The sequence below is a fragment of the Sus scrofa genome, chromosome 8 (assembly GCF_000003025.6).
Source record: "Sus scrofa isolate TJ Tabasco breed Duroc chromosome 8, Sscrofa11.1, whole genome shotgun sequence".
Classification (NCBI taxonomy): domain Eukaryota; kingdom Metazoa; phylum Chordata; class Mammalia; order Artiodactyla; family Suidae; genus Sus; species Sus scrofa.
Window position 1 is genome coordinate 53,611,513 of NC_010450.4, and position 17,290 is coordinate 53,628,802.

At 42.1% G+C, this 17,290-nt stretch overlaps 2 long non-coding RNA genes across 2 annotated transcripts in view; one reads left to right on the forward strand and one right to left on the reverse strand.

The window, feature by feature from the left end:
• The window catches only part of LOC100519499, a 60,457-nt gene that overhangs the window by 34,586 nt on the left and 8,581 nt on the right, over positions 1-17,290 (forward strand). The window lies entirely within an intron of this gene.
• Positions 11,587-16,929, reverse strand: LOC106504662. Its single transcript, XR_002346655.1, has 3 exons — positions 16,367-16,929; positions 15,691-15,894; positions 11,587-11,876 (listed from the first exon to the last, which is right to left on the reverse strand). It is a non-coding gene; the product is annotated as an uncharacterized LOC106504662 (long non-coding RNA).

Sequence of the window (17,290 nt, forward strand, 5' to 3'; positions counted from 1 at the left end):
GTAATATGATCACTAATATGACACTGACCTCTATCACCTTAATCAGCCAAGGCTGGTGCTGAGACTGTTTCCCAGCCCTGGTCACAAGGCCAAGCAGCGAAGCAGGCATATCGTAAGGGGGTGGGGGAGGATAAGAGGGGAGTACTCACCCTCACCCCTTCCTTGACCCCCAGCAGAAGTGCAATAAGACACCGAGCTACTCTTAATTCTGTGGAGAGAGAGTTCAGTGAGAATCAGTACACCCAGCCTGTGGTCATGGGTGAAAAAATATACTTATTACCTTTGTACAGGAAATGCAACTATAAAGTCAGAATTCCATTATTTGTTACTGAAATTGGTTCGCCACTCAAAATATGTTTTAATTACATGTTGTTTACAAGAAGACACTATTTGGTGTAAAACTGACAGCACTAATGGCCTGAACCTATCCAGAACCCATACTGGGCCTTGAACCCAGCCTAAACCCAGATTGGGACTTAAACTCATGGTTTTAAATTAGAATCACTCACCCGGTGTCTGGACTCACTGAGGTTCAGGTTCTTCATGCCTCCGCGCAGAAGGAATTCAGCAGGAGACAAAGTGATAGGCAAGAAATAGATTTATTATGATAGGACGCTTGTGAGAAATGCAAGTAGGCAGGCACGGAATCTCTACCCCAAGGATCCGGTTGGCTACAGTGTTATAATCCAAGGGGAGTGGGGCTTGGAAAAACCCACCTCTTCCTTTCTGGGAGTAGTAGCTCCTCCTAGGTATCCGATAAGGTGTATATTCAGATCTGCAGAAGGGCAATCCCCAAATTCTTGCCCTTGGTCTGAATCTGAATGCAGGCTCCTCCCATCCCTCCCCCCAATGACCTGAGGCAATTCTCACACCTCCACTAGTCAAGCGAGCCTGCCTTATTCTGATGGCTTTTTTGAGCAATTTATTAACTTACAGTGATCTCCCAAAGTCCCCTAGATTTCTCTATCTATGATCCTTTACTGGATTCTACAACTACCTATGCCTACTCCATCCCTATCAGGTGTGGACTGTGGATGAAACATTGACCAGTCTCCAGTACTGCCCTTAAACTTTGGAGATATGAAGTAAGTAGGTAAAAGGATAAAATCATCATTCTTGTTCACATCAAAATAAAATTCTATACTTATACAAATTTTTCCTAGAAAAAAAGTAAGCCACCAAAAGCAATGTTTTTAAAGAAAACAAGAAAAGCCACTGTGTAAGTCCCATGGAACTTCAGCTCCCAGTGCAAACATGGGTGTGTCTTAGTCCCTGCCTCTTTCCAGCACTTTCAACTCTGCCTGGAAGAGAGGTGCTTCTCTGAGTGAATTGATAAATACCTAGAGCAAGTTTCTTTAGAAGGCTCAACAGAAGTCCACATCTTATTAGCATAACACATAGTCTCTCTCATTCATTCTCCAGCTTTTCTGGCTCCTACTAATGAAACTGACAGCACTAACAGCCTGAACCTAGCCAGAACACAGATTGGGACTCGAACCCATGTGCCAGGACTCGAACCCGGTCTAAACCCACAGTTTTGTTTCTTTTATTTTTATTTATTTATTTTTTTTTTCTTTTCTAGGGCTGCACCTGCAGCATACAGAGGTTCCCAGGCTAGGGGTCCAATCAGAAACTGCCAGAGCCACAGCAAAGCAGGATCCTTAACCCACTGAGCGAGGACAGGGATTGAACCCACAACCTCATGGTTCCTAGTCAGATTCGTTAACCACTGAGCCATGACAGGAACTCCATTGAACCCACGGTTTTAAATTAGAATCACTCACCCTGTGTCTGGACTCACTGAGGTTCAGGTTCTTCATGTCTCTGCACAGAAGGAATTCAGCAAGAGACAAAGTGATAGGCAAGAAATAGATTTATTATGATAGGACGCTTGTGAGAGATGCAAGTGGGCAGGCAAGGAACCTCTACCCCAAGGATCTCGTGGGCTACAGTTTTATCCTACAAGGGGAGTGGGGCTTGGAAAGCCTGCCTCTTCCTTTCTGGGAGTAGCAGCTCCTTCTTGGTACCAGGTAAGGTGTGTATTCAAATCAGCAGAAAGGCAGTCCTCAAACTCTTGCCCTTGGTCTGAATCTGAATGCAGGCCTCGTCCCATCCCCTGCCCAATGACCTGAGGCAATTCTTGCACTTCCGCTAGTCAAGCAAGCTTGCCTTGTTCTGATGGCTTTTTTGAGCAATTTATTTACTTACAGTGATCTCTCAATGTCCCGTTTCCTTTGTTATCTGTGGTCCTTTATTGGGACTTCTAAAACTACCTGTGCCTACTCCATCCCTATCAGTAATGGCTCATGTTATTTTGAGTATTCATGATTGAATCTTCCTGTGACACTTATGAGGTAGATATTCCTACTGTACTGTATCTAAAATCCCAAAAGAATACCACTTGGAATCCTGTTTGCAAACAAGATCCTGTCCCATGAACTCGTGAGTGAAAGAATTGTGGTGATGAAGTTGGTTTGTGTAAGGAGATCACTTATATGTGGGATCTAAAAAAGGATACAAATGAATTTATTTGCAGAACAGAGACTCAAAGACTGAAAAACTTACATTGACTGAAGGAGCAGGTGGGGAGAGGGATGGACCAGGGGCTTGGGATTGACATATGCACATGGAAGTATATGAAATGATTGGCCAAGGGGGATCTGCTGCACAGCACAAGGAACTCTACCCAATATTCTGTGATACCCTGTGTGGGAAAAGAATCTGAAAGAAAATGGATGTGCATACATACATAACTGAAATACTTTGTTGTACAGTAGAAATTATCACAACCTTGTAGATCAACTATACTTCAATAAAACTTTAAAAAATGAAAATAAATAAAAACTTCCAAAGAATACCACTTGGAATCCTGTTTACAAGCAGGATCCTGTCCCATGAACTTGTGAGTGAACAGAACTGCCCTGATGAAGCTGGTTTGTGTGTGAACTATTTATAAACCTCCTTCTTGATAACTCAGTAATACGTGGCACATACGCCCTCTGAATAACACAACTCAATAGAGAGGCCATCCATGCATTCGATGTGTGTTGGATCACCCTTCTGTAATGTTCAGATTTGATGAACCTCAGTTAATAAAGATAATTAGGATGGGCATGCCTGCTGGACAGAAGAAATGGAAGCCCTTCTAAGCTGATGCTGCAGCTTCACAGTGTTCAGTTCAAAACCAAGGAATGATAAAGTCAATGGAAAACTATTCTTCACAATTCAAGAAGATAAAAGGAAGCAGTGTGCTGGATGACACGCAGATGGAAATCCACAAAACCTTTCACATTTGACATTGGATTTCTTCTGTCCAGCAGGCACACCCATCCTAATTAGCTTTATTTGACTGAGGTTCATCAAACCTGAACATTACAAAAGGGTGAGCCAACGTACATCGATAGCATGGACAGCCTCTCTACCTCTACCCCTCCCCCCCAGCTCCCCCCTCCTTGTACCATAGAGAAGAGCGTGTTGTGCAGTAGCAGCTATTTCTCACCCCAGTTATACTGTCCACCTGCACACCAGCCCTTCTTTGAAAGTCGCCTGCTCTGATGACCAATAGGAAGTGATAAAATGTAAGTGACCCATAAGGAAATTGTAAGGATGTCCTGTGTAAGTAATGATTCTGCATCAAAGGTATGTCCAGCCTCCGGACAAACAGTGGCACCCACCTCCTACCTCTACCCATCCCCCCTCCAGGGGGGGCACTGCCAGATGTGGGGCTGTGAGAGCTGCCAGGTGAGAGCCTCGGGGGCTCCATCCCTGATAGTCAGAGCCAGAGAAAGTGAGAGAGAGAGAGAGAAATTAAGCCCAAAGCTGGTGATCCCCCTTCCTCATAAAGATTTTTTTAAATTATCTTGAAATCCTTTGGTAAGATTCTAAACTTTTGCTAAGAATTTCTTTGGGTTTTCAGTTGCTGTTTTCCGCCTGTGTCAATGTGAACAAAGGACCCTCCCCTTCCTACCTAAAGAGCCTGGATTTAGGGTCAGTAGAGAACCATGGTTAGAATCCACAGGTTAGAGCGTGGTAGGAATGGGTTGACCGCTCCCTTTCCACTCACTGCAGTGTGACCTGTGCAAACTGCATAAAAAAGCTCCCAGTCTCACTCCATCTGAGTGATAATAACTACCTACATTGGGCTGCTGCCACTAAAATGTGATAAAATCTTTAAAACAAACATTACCCACTTATTTTAAGAATTAAATCCTAGCTGCTGCCTTCATTATTGTATTCAGACCATTCAGACTGTTCTTTGGTTTGTAATCTGCTGTCTGTAGTTTGAGCCTGTTTGAGTCAGCTGAAATAAAGGGAAATACTGTGGCCTCAGTTGATCGTTTACGTTTCTCAATAGAATATTCTTTAGGCATTTCTCCTGTGCCTGCTGCTTATTTGCTCCATAGAAGCAGGGTTATGTGGAAGGAAATCTCATTTCTATAGTGACTTAAAAGCTAGCGCTAATTTTGATTTCATCATGGTTTCTGGTTTCAGTTTGGTTTTCCTGGTGACACCAGGTGCCTGTTGATAGTGAGAAGTCTTTGCTGAGTACCTGCTTCTCAGCACTGTAACAGATGAGGCAGTTCAGAAGAAAAGACACCTCTTTGACCCGGAAAGACTTGCTGTTTGGTCAAAAAAATGTTTTCCCGGAGTTCCCGTCGTGGCGCAGTGGTTAATGAATCTGACTAGGAACCATGAGGTTGCGGGTTCGATTCCTGGCCTTGCTCAGTGGGTTAAGGATCCGGCATTGCTATGAGCTGTGGTGTAGGTTGCAGACGCGGCTCAGATCTGGCATTGCTGTAGCTCTGGTGTAGGCCGGCGACTATAGCTCCTATTAGACCCCTAGCCTGGGAACCTCCACATGCCGCGTGAGCGGCCCTAGAAAAGGCAAAAAGACAAAAAAAAAAAAAAAAAAAGTTTTCCAAGCACAGTTTTGTTTTTTTGTGGGTTTTTTTTTTTTTTTGGTGGTGGTGGTGGGGGTTGTTTGGTTTGTTTGTTTTTTAGGGTTGCACCTGTGGCATATGGAAGTTTCCAGGCTTAGGAGTCAAGTTGGAGCTTTAGCTGCCAGCCTATGCCACAGCCACAGCAACGGGGGATCCAAGCCACATCTACGACCTACATCACAGCTCGGGGCAACACCAGATCCACAACCTACTGAATGAGGCCAGGGATCAAACCCACCTCCTCATGGATGCCAGTTGGGTTTGATACCACTGAGCCATGACAGCAATTCCCCCAAGCACATTTTTGAATTCAGGAATTTAGGTCCTTAAGGGAACACTGAACAAATGCGAAACTGGGTTTGTGAAGAGCAATCATTACAGCCCAGTCACCTCTTACAAGGCCTATCGGGGCCTCTGTGGTTACCTCCCTGGACAGCTGGTCCCAGGTACATCACTATGGACCAGATGGCTTGCTGCCCTGGCCACAGTCTTTCCAGTATTCATGAGGCAAAATTCTTGCACACTGCTGTGAACATGTGATCTTTCAGTACTGATCTGGTGCTAAGGAATTCCTCTTACTGCTTACCCACGCCCTGCTTTGACCATATTGTGCCATCCCATGGTTGGAGGAGAGGCCCATTTTATATGGTGATTAGAATTCACCAGGAACCCTGAAGGGCAGGCTGGGGCACATTTGTTACCCGTCCTTAACTTAGATGAGCAGTTTTCAGGCAAGGAGTAACTGAAGCAACCTCACAAGTATTTTCATCCACCTGCAATTCTCGTGCAGTGAGATAGATGCTGCGGTAGATACTCAATAGATACTTGTTTAAAAAAATAACCAGAACACTGAGGGCCTCAAAACCTGTAATGGAATTAGCCTACACAGACTTGTGGATTTCAAGCTGTGCCTTGAGGGAAGGAAAACATACGGATAATTATAGAGTTAAGGAAACCTGTTAAGTGGTAAAGGCAAAAAGTTAGAAAGCCACAAGCAGTCAACAGGCCAACTTAGCCAGAGCAGACAGGTCACACACGATAGCCTGAAACTGCCCCCAAACTAGAGGTGATATTAGAAAAGACAACTTTGGGAGCTCCTGGTGTGGCTCAGCTATAATGAACCTGAATGGTATCCGTGAGGACTTGGGGTTAGATCCCTGGCCTCACTCAGTGGGTTAAGGATCCGATGTTGCCATAAGCTGGGATGTAGGTCACAGAAGTTTCTTGGATCCCATGTTGCTGGGGCTATGGCTTAGGCTGGCAGCTGCAGCTCCAATTTGACCCCTAGCCTGAGAACTTCCATATGCCAAAGATGTAACCCTCAAAAGACAATAAATAAATAAAGTAGATGGGTCATTATCCCTAACTGAAATGAGGAAATGACACCCAGGAGCGATAGGCTCTTGGTCTGGGTGCAGAGAAATCAGACATGGATGTGCAGAGTGGGATTAACTCAGAGCTAGACCCAGGACTGAGGGTGAGTTCCGAATTCACATTCACGCCTAAATTCAGGAATCCCTGAGCAGAGGCCACCCATCATTGTGTGTGACAACAGTGATGTTTTATGAAGAAGTAAGCCCCACCACCACACCCGAGAAAATGTAAAAGGAGGAATGCCTGGTACTAAGAAAGCCGGAGTAGAAACCACACCATCTTCTGAGCTCTCTGAAAGCCTTGTTTGCAGTTACCTGCATTTGAAAGGAAATGACCTAAATTGGACTGTAAATTAAATGTCTCTGGTCCTGGGGAAGTTCAGCACTAGGACAGGTGTAAGTGAAACAGTGTGGTCCTAAGAACTCTGAGGGCTGTGCTAGCTAGTTCCAGTTTCTCTAGGAGTCAGAGTCAGCTTAGCACTTTTGGTCACCCTGGGCTGTTTCCGGGCTGTGTGAGTGAACTACTGGACATGCTGGACCCATATTCACAAGGTAAAGGCCATTGGCACCAGGTTTCCAGTTAAGCTGTGGGGAGTAAAATGTCAAACTGTCTGGATCCCAAATTGGGCTCCTCTGTCATTACGTCATAAATGTGGGAACTCCTATTAGCAGAAGACTAGTTAAGATCGCTGGGCAGTCTTGCAGAGTCACTGTTAATACAGAGTTTCAAGACTAGTTTTCTGCGATTCTTTTGTTCCCATTGCACACCAGGAGCTTTGTGTGCAGGTGAGAAGGCAGGGCCCAGATAAAGAAGGCGTGGTCACAGCAGAGGTGGGGCCCCCTATCTTCTCCTGCTACCTGGACTCTGGGAGCATGATGGGGCAATACAGATGCTTATTTATTGCTGAGGGCAAACTTCTAGTTCGTTGTGCATTAAATCATAGGCTTCCTTCCTCATCCACACTCCTGATTTAGGGACACGGGAGGTGGGTTTAATATCTGATGAAAGTAATATGGAAAAAGAAGGAAAAGGAGCAAGTAAGCATTTAATACTAGGTTGCTAAAGATGGGAATAACAGCAAATTTTGGAGCAGGTAGTAAATTGGTTCCTCTCTGATTTCTTGGAAGTACTTCCAGCAGCCAGCCAGTAGAGGGAAACGTTTGACAAACACTTGCCTCTAAGAAACAGTCTTGCTGTGCTTTGCTCAGGAACTGCTACTGTGGAGTTCACTGCTTGCCAGACCCTGTCCCCGGAGGACTGGGGGCATCCGGACTTTGTCCCCTTCCTGTGAACTCCCAGGAAGGCAGGCGCGACTTGGACAGATAACGCCCTAGTTACAGGTGGAAAGGGAATGGTTTCCCCTCCTCATCTGCCTTAGCTCCAGTCCCTGACTGGCTGGTCCTGAAGACCCTGAAGATCAGTGTGTCTAATACTGATCTCCCTTAAGACAGAAGCTGTAAAGGATCAGCAGCTCCACCGTGAGGCAGAACGAAGGGTAGCTCCATGGCATTAGTAACTTGGCACTAGCTGTTCAGTCCTTTGTTTACTCAATACCATTTTTGTAATCTCAGAAAAGGTGCATTAAACTATAAAATACAAAAAAAAAAAAATTAACCAAAGCAGACAAAACTAAGACCACAATGAGATATCACTAAACCCCTACTAGAGGAGTTCCCTGGTAGCCTAGCAGTTAAAAGATCTGACATTGTCACAGCTGTGGCTCAGATCACTGCTGTGATGCAGGTTTGATCCCTGGCCCAGGAACTTCCACATGCAGTGGGCACTGTCAAAAAGAAAGAAAGAAAGAAAACAAAACCAGAATCACCAATTAAAGCAGCTAAATTAAAACAAACAAATAGAAATACCAAGTGCTGCCAAAGATACGGAACTGGATTGCTCACATGCTGCTGGTGGGAAGGCAAAATAAACAGTGTAGCTGCTCTGGGAAATAGTTTGGAATTTCTTATAGATAAACACACACTTACCATATGACCAAACAGTCCTACTTATAGTACTAAGTTCAGTTGAAAACTTTCGTAATTGCTCCAAATTGGTAACAACCAAGTTGTTCTTTAACAGGTAAATAGATAAAGACTAAAACACATTCATACGGTGGAATTTTGTTCAGCAGGTAAAAAAGAATGAACCACTGAAAGAATATACGCCACAGTATGAATGCATCTCAAGGGCACAGTGCTAAGCTAGCGTTTCTAGCCTTAGCACCACTGATGTTTTAGAAAGAGGTTCTTTGCAGGGGGTGTTATCCCTGTACTGTAGGAGCAAGAAAGCATTTAATACTGGGTTGCTAAAGGTGGGCCTCTTCCCACTAGATCAGGCGGCGCTCCTCCACTCCTCCCAGACTTTACAACAAAATTTGTCTTCGAATCTGCCACACACCCTCCGTGGGAGACAAGATGGTGCTCGGTTGAGAACTACCAAGCTAAGCGAAAGAAGCTAAACTCAAAATGTTGTGACTGGAGTTTCCATTGTGGCACAGCACAACAGAAACAAATCCAACTAGGAACCATGAGGTTGCGGGTTAGATCCCTGGCCTCGCTCAGTGGGTTATGGATCCGGAGTTGCCTTAAGCTGTGGTGTAGGCCGCAGACGCGGCTGGGATCTGGCCTTGCTGTCGCTGTGGAGGGCAGCTGTAGCTCCGACTGGACCCCTAGCCTGGGAACCTCCATATGCCGGAGTGCTGACCTAAAAAGACAAAAAAAAAAAAAAAAAAAAAAACCCACAAAACAAAAACGTGACTATATGATTCCTGTACATGACATTCTAGAAAAGAAAACTGTAGGGACAGAAAAGTATAGAATAGTGGCTGCCAACATTAGGGTGGGAAGGTTTGCCTACAAGAAGCAGCACAGGGAAATTCTGGAGTGAGAGTCTTGTTCTATATCCTGATTTCCAGGATCCTTTTGTCTTTTTACTTGTCAAAACTTAGGCAACAAGCCACCAAAAAAAAAAAAAAGGTGAATTTTACTCTATGTAAATTAAAGAATAAATTTCATTTTGTTTTATTTCCTCAAATAATCAAATGACCAGCAATGAGTATTTTCTTCATCTCAGGTCAATTCTGAGAGAAGATTGCCATCATTTCACTAAAAAATAAAGTTTAAAAGCATACAAAAAACACTCCTTGTCTCTAAATCATTTAAAATAAATACCATAGTTGAGATAGACAAACTTTAAAAGAATAATATTTTACTTATCATTGAATGACATAGTTCTGAATTTTCATGTAAAATATCAATGAACTTAATGTACAAATGCCAATATAGCATAAAAACAGTACTGCAAAGTTTAACTAAAGTTCTTTATCTATGAATAAGTGCATCTCTCAGTACATATAGGGAACTTTAAAAAACATAATAGCTTGCTTATAGTAATCATTTCTAAAAATGAATTTATTGACTATCTTGAATTAGTTTCTGAGTGGAAACTGTTTACCAATATATAAAAGTATATTCTTCAGTCTTTTATAGAAAAAAGTGCTGTACCTCTTTTTAATTTAAATTAAGTTAAAGTAATTAATTTTTCACCTGTACAGGCATTTTCACTGCACTTAAATGCACTTCTCTATAGTTTCTTATACAGAAAAACCTCAGAAAATGTAAAACAGAGAAGAAGTTTTATGACGTACTTTTTTTTAATTGGGGTATAATTGACATATAACATTATATTAGTTTCAAGTTTACAGCATAATTATTCACTATTTGTACACATTGCAAAATGATAACCATAAAATGTCCAGTGACAATGTCACTGTACATAGAAAAAACTTTCTTCTTGTGATGAGGACTTTTAAGATCTACTCTCTTAGCATCCTAATATTTTTTAAAATTAAGTAGCAAAATATTGCTTAGGAACCTGGAAATGACGGATTCCAGGCCTGATTTCCCCTGATCCGAGCAAAGTGAATTCTGCGGCTCACACACCGCTTGCTGAAAAGGGAAGTAAGACTTCTGGCCTGGAAATAAAAATTAGAAGTAGATCTCAGTAGGAAGAAAGTAGGGGGCGGAGGCCCAGCTGGGGCATGAAACAAAGAGTGTAGGAGCTGTAAGGGAACGTGGAGACCCCTCACCACTTCCTAGGCAAGACTGCCTTTGAGTTACAGACCCGTGACTGCATCATGGCTGCCTCCCTGCCCAAGCTCGGACACAAATAACCCTTGAATTTGCTGTTGGCAAATCTGTTAGATGCCACTGGTTCTTGATACTGGAAAATGTCCCAGATCCAGATAAAGTTTTGTTTTGTTTTGTTTTGTCTTTTAGGACAGCACCCTAGGCATATGGAAGTTCCTAGGTTAGGAGTCTAATCAGAGCTACAGCTGCCAGCCTACGCCACAGTCAGAGCAACTCAGAATCTGAGCTGGGTCTGCGACCTACACCACAGCTCATGGCAACACTGGATCCTTAACCCACTGAACAAGGTCAAGGATGGAACCCGAGTCCTCATGGATACTAGTTGGATTCATTTCTGCTACACCACAGCGTTAACTCCAGATAAAGATTTTATAATTCAGAAAAGGACATTTGGTGGGTACGAGAAAAATTTCAACAGATGGCAAAATAAACAGGAACAGGTGGAATTTAGCTACTCTGTAATGAATTTCACAAGAATGGAAATCCAGCACTAAGCCAGTAAAGGGGAGAAGGTAGTTTGTTGAATCCTATTTAAGAGAGGACAAAAGATGCTGAGCAAAAAAATATCTGCAAACAGTTACTTTCTTGGGTGTTGTGATGTAAATAAGAAAAGCCTGGTTTGGGAATCCTGCATCCTATGTAGGCGCCTGGGCATTGCAGGAACCAGGGTGGGACAATTTCAAAGGGATGTGCCTCAGCTGGGCTTATTCAGCAGATTTTACAGATGCTCTGGGCACTTGTGGAAAAAAAGTCTTTGCTATAACCAGTTGCTCCTGAAGAGTTTTTTGTTTGCTCCCAAGGGGTGGGTTGGTTGTTTGTTTGTTTGGGGGTGTATTTTTTCTTTTAATTCTCTCAACTTGCTAATAGTCTTACAACATTTAGTGAAAGAAGAGAAGATTTCTTCAGTACAGAAGAATTTAAAAATCACTCCACAAAAAAAAAAAAAAAAAATTGGAGTCCCCACTGTGGCTCAGTGGTTAACGAATCTGATAGGAACCATGAGGTTGCAGGTTTGAATCCTGGCCTTGCTCAGTGGGTTAAAGATCCAGCATTGCTGTGAGCTATGTAGGTCGAAGACGCGGCTCGGATATGGAGTTGCTGTGGCTCTGGTGTAGGCTGGTGGCTATAGCTCCAATTAGACCCCTAGCCTGGGAACCTCCGTATGCCAGCGGCCCTAGAAAAGGCAAAAAGACAAAAAATAACTAAAAATAAATAAAAATAAAAATCACTCCAAAGTGGGTTTTGTTAGCTATTTTTTTGGCTTCTGTGACATTATCTCAAAAACTTAATTAACTGAAATTCAAGTCCATCATCAAACATCTGCCAGCCCCAGTCTCCTCCCCTGTATGATGGAGGTAATACCACTTACCCGCCTGATGTGAGCATCCAGTAAGATGGTTCACTCAAGCGAAACCTGGAAAAAATACAAATCATATTCATATTCAAATTGTATTCAAGGAATCATTTACATAGGCACTAAATAATATTTCATTCATTTATGAGATAAATTCTTGAGGTTTAGATCTGTGTATTTTACATAAGCTTGTTATAATGTCTCTTTAACAAAAGGAAACTTTTGTTTCAAGAATTATAAAAACCCAGACACTTTCTTACAGTAGAAGCAGACTATCATTTGGAGCAGATTATTAAATATCATGACTACAAATAGCCCAGAACTTCTCAGCCCCCAAGTCTTGTCCTAAACTTCAAATTCCAGATAGTAAAAATGACATAGTGTGAGAGTTGTGGCTGTCCCTAACCACCACATAAACTAGTTTCCTGTTTGAGATGGTCAAGATATCAAGAATTTTTTCAAAAGTATTTATGGGAGTTCCCGTCGTGGCGCAGTGGTTAACGAATCCGACTAGGAACCATGAGGTTGCGGGTTCGGTCCCTGCCCTTGCTCAGTGGGTTAACGATCCGGCGTTGCCATGAGCTGTGGTGGAGGTTGCAGACGCGGCTCGGATCCCGAGTTGCTGTGGCTCTGGCGTAGGCCGGTGGCTACAGCTCCGATTCAACCCCTAGCCTGGGAACCTCCATATGCCGTGGGAGCGGCCCAAGAAATAGCAACAACAACAACAACAACAAAAAGACAAAAGACAAAAAAAAAAAAAAAAAGTATTTATGTACAGTAAACCAATATCAAATTTACAACTTAAAATTATAACCTTAAGGAAAAATCAACTTTACAGAAATTGAGGAAAATAATAGAATTTATTTTTATGACACAATAAACTTAATCCTAGTTGCAGGATATTTGCTCAGTAAACCAACCTCAACCACCAGCAGTTACAGTTTTGGTGGCTCTACTTCCACTTCCAAGTAGTGGGTTAAATTAGACTCTCCCTGGTGATGGTGAAAATCCCCATTTGGGAGCCACCTGGAGGCAGTAGCTGGGGCCCAGCCCATGTTATGGGTGAGTCACACGTCTGGGACATCTTTCAGGAAGTCTTGACAACTCTCTGCTTTATGGGTATTTAAAATTCTGCCACTCAGGGGTCAGAATTATCGGCAGAAACTGTAGGATTTAGCAATACAAAAACAACCACAAAAAAGAGATTCATAGAAGCTCATTTTTGAAAATGTGTTTTAGTTCAAATGTATATTTTCTTCTAGAATTTTAGGATTTTCTTCTGGCATTCTTGGGCCAAAAACTGGTTAGCTAGGAAACGTTCTCACACTTCAGCTACTCAAGTTTTTTGTGCCTTAATGTTAGTGTCAGTCTTCTTTAGGTCAAGAATCCAGCCCAACCCAAGTCAGCAGCTGAACCTTCTTTGCCCAGAGGCCTTGTTACTGCCTCATTTGCACACCCTGACTCTCTATTTATTTCAGAGGCTTGGAGCTTGCTTGGCATAACCCCATTGTTTTTTAAAGAATAAATAAGTGTGTTTGGGGTGCAAAGATATATAAGAAAATATCGTTTGACTTTAGCGCAGAAACCAATAGGAATCAAAGCTCAAACTTTGTTCTTGGAATCCCCAGTGAAATCATGAGGTTATAATGGACAGCAACAACTCTTGGCACAAACTCAATAACATGTTCCAGAAATATTTGAGGGCTGAAAATAAAGACAAAGACGTGATGGTAAGTCTTACTCTCAGGGAAATGTGGTTCCATATTAATACTTTTTAGTTCTCTTTGTTGACATTTTAGAGTTTTCATTAAATAATTCTAACACTAATTTTAGGAGTTCCCATTATGGCTCAGTGGTAACAAACCTGACTGGTGACCATGAGGATGTAGGTTCCATCCCTGGCCTTAAACTCAGTGGGTTGAGGATTTGGTGTTGCTGTGGCTGTGGTATAGGCCAGCAGCTGCGGCTCCTATTCATCCCCTAGCCTGGGAACTTCCATATGCCACAAGTCAGCCCTAAAAAGCAAAAACAAACAAACAAAACAAAACAAAACAAAAAAACACTAATTTTTAAAAGTAAGATATTGACTGGAGTTAATGTTAGCATGCCCTGAACAACACTAGGAAAGGCACAAAATGGTGCACTGAGACTTTTATAACTACTTCGAGGTGTTTTTTGAGAAGGTAAATATAGTATTTATCTGGTATTTTAATTGTCCTTCCTTTCTCCTTCCCTTCCTTCCTTGCTTCCTCCTTTCCTTTTTTTCCCCTTCATTTCTCTCCTATTTTCCTTTCTTTCTTTACATCTTTCCTTTGGTTCTGACTTAAAAATAAGCTTTGGGACCTTTTTTAAAACCCAAACCAGTGGAGAAAGTCAGGCTTGGTGTCATGCTTCCTGTGTTCTTTCTTCCCTAACATTGATCCTCAGCTGTCATGAACTAGACACTTTACTTGGATAATGGGGACTCTAGATCTCTTAACCCCAGCCCTCCAACCCCCACCATTTCAAAAGTGCATTTTACATAAACATGCACCCTCTTGGCAGCCCAAGAATTAGGTCTGTTTTTTATCCCATTCTGTTCTAGTCTAATTAGTGCCTTACGTTAACCGCTCAAGAGAATGCCTTTGAACACAGCATCAGGTTCTGGCTTAGACACATGCTTGTTCTTTCCCATCCTTGGCAACGTTATCTGTGTGCAAACGTACATGTCCTAGGGTAGCTATTCTGGCCTGAAGCACCGTCTCCAGTCTAGGCCCCAAACTGAGTTCCTTCTAGCCCTTTTCAAAGACCTTCCCTCCACCCATCCTCGCTCTTGTGAGGATTACCAAAACCTGGATTGTGTAAGTACCTCTCAGGTGTCTTTTCAACTCCTTGCTTCTGTTAGGAAGTAATGTAAACACCACCAGTGAGAACCACTGGTCCTGATTTGAGAGAATTTTCTACTAGTATGTAATACTTGTAAGTCATTGAGAGCTGAATATAATTGCTCTGTCTGTTTAAGCTCCCTGGAGCTGATTCTTCTGTTAAATAACACGGTTTACAAAGATAAATAATGCCTTTCCCTAAATATCTTATATATATACTTTGTTTTCCTATGTGGAAAATCTGTGGAAAATATTAAAATTTCCATTGTATGAAAAGAGAAACTGAGTCACAGAAATCAGTGACCTAGGAGTTCCTGTTGTGGTTCAGTAGTTAGGGAATCCAATTAGGAACCATGAGGTTGTGGGTTCGATCCCTGGCCTCGTTGCTGTGAGCTATGGTATAGGTCGCAGACACAGCTTGGATCCCGAGTTGCTGTGGCTCTGGCATAGGCCAGCGGCTACAGCTCCGATTAGACCCCTAGCCTGAGAACTTCCATATGCCTCAGGTGTGGCCCTAGAAAAAACAAAAAGACCAAAAAAAGAAATTAAAAAAAAAAAAGAAATCATTGTCTTAGCAATAATACTGATGGAAAAATATTGCAAATCAACTCACTTCTAGTGTCTAGTCTTAATCCACAAAATTCCTCTTCTCTCAAATATCAAGTCCATTTTTTTGAGCTAGATTAAGAAAATGTATAATATTTTATATCCCTTTTCCAGAAAATTTAAATCACTTTAAAATAGTATTCTGTGGTATCCTTATCTCTTTCAGTATAAAATCCATCATTTTAGAAAGTAAAAAGTTTGGATTTCATGGCTTAACGTGAAAATTTGGACAGTTCTGAGACATTAATGAACTTTGGGAATTAGGAAGTAAACAAAACAAACAAAACCCCAATTTGTATGCAATGCTGATATTCTTGCTTGGAAAATTTTATTGACCTGAGGACCAAAAATAAGATAAAATCTTGGAAGAAACCGTTCCTGGAATTTCTTTTCTTGAAACACACCTCGAGAATTGGAAATTAATTTAATTATCATAATAAGTTTTTCAGTCAGCTTCAATGCCAATCTCCAAATGCTGGTGCAATTCTGGGATGTGCCAAGAGTTCTTGGAAGGTTCTGGAATTCAGAAGTAGGTCTGTCAGGATGCTAGTACCAAGGGAGCAGAAGGAGAATCAAAAGCAACAGAGGTTTAACAAATCCACTCAGCCCTAAAAGACAAAATTAATTAATTAATTAATTAATTAATTTCACTTTTATTCATATCTACCAAAATATTTGTCAACTCCAAAAGGAAAGTCACTGGTCAGGGGCATGATATTCTTGGTGTATAATTGTTATCAAGTTAAACTTTGGAGTCTTGCTCCTACCTCTATTTGGAGTTTATTTATTTATTTGGTCTTTTTTGTCTTTTTAGGGCCGCACCTGTGGCATAAGGAAGCTCCCAGGCTAAGGGTCTAATCAGAGCTACAGCTGCCAGCCTGCACCACAGCCACAGCAATGCCAGATCCTAGCGGCCCCTACACCCAGCTCACCGCAACACCAGATCCTTAACCCACTGAGCAAAGCCAGGGATCGAACCCTCAACTTTATGGTTCCTAGTCAGATTCAATTCCACCGCACAACGGGAACTCCCTATTTGGAATTTTTGGCTGAAAATGAATGAAATGCAAATCAATTTACCTCAAGGTTGTTATTGGAGACTCAATCGTTCTTCAACTGATGCTTTTTCACCAAAGCGTTTGCATCACTGCAAAGCATTTCTGGAACTCAGAGATGGGCAATGTGAGAAGATGGTTCTTATTCCTGAGAATAAGTTCTTTTTTAAATCGTTGATCCTTCTCTGACAACATCTGAAGTTAATGTTTGTCCCTCTGATTCCCTGCTCTCCAATCCCTCTTCAATGTCTCCATGAGACTAGGGCCTAAGACTTTTCTGCAGAATGCTCCTACACATGCAGCAAAGGATGAGGAACCCACTTCTGCTGAGAAGGGCACTCTAGACCCTCAAACACCCAAGCATTCACCTGCAGACCCTTTTTGCAGGGTGTGTATACTTCTCTCTCACAATAAATACAAGGCAATCACATAAGCAGGAAACACAGTTGTTGGTAGGCTGCATGCATGTCCGATTTTGCTTTTTCAAAGTAAAACCCTTACTTTAAAAAATATTCATGAGAAGTTCCCATTGAGGCTCAGTGGTAATGAACCCGACTAGTATCCATGAGGATACAGGTTCAATCTCTGGCCTCGGTCAGTGGGTTAATGATGTGGTGTTGCTGTGACTGTGGCATAGACTGGCAGCTGCAGCTCTGATTCGGACCCCTGGTCTGGGATCCTCCATATGCCACAGATGTGGCCCTAAAAAAAAGAATCTTTACAGGAAATTTGACAAATTTATAAGCTACAGGATTTCTTTACCTGGTATCACTCACTTGAATGATACTGTAGTTCAAAGATCTTTTTAAACGGATTTGCACTCAAGTATTAAAACAACTCTGAAAATTGAATTAGTTGCCTATTTTACAGATTTCAAAATCCCTATTAAAGTAATTCAATAAAGATGTCCACATGAGTCACTTTAGGTGACTTCACTGAATACTTGTGA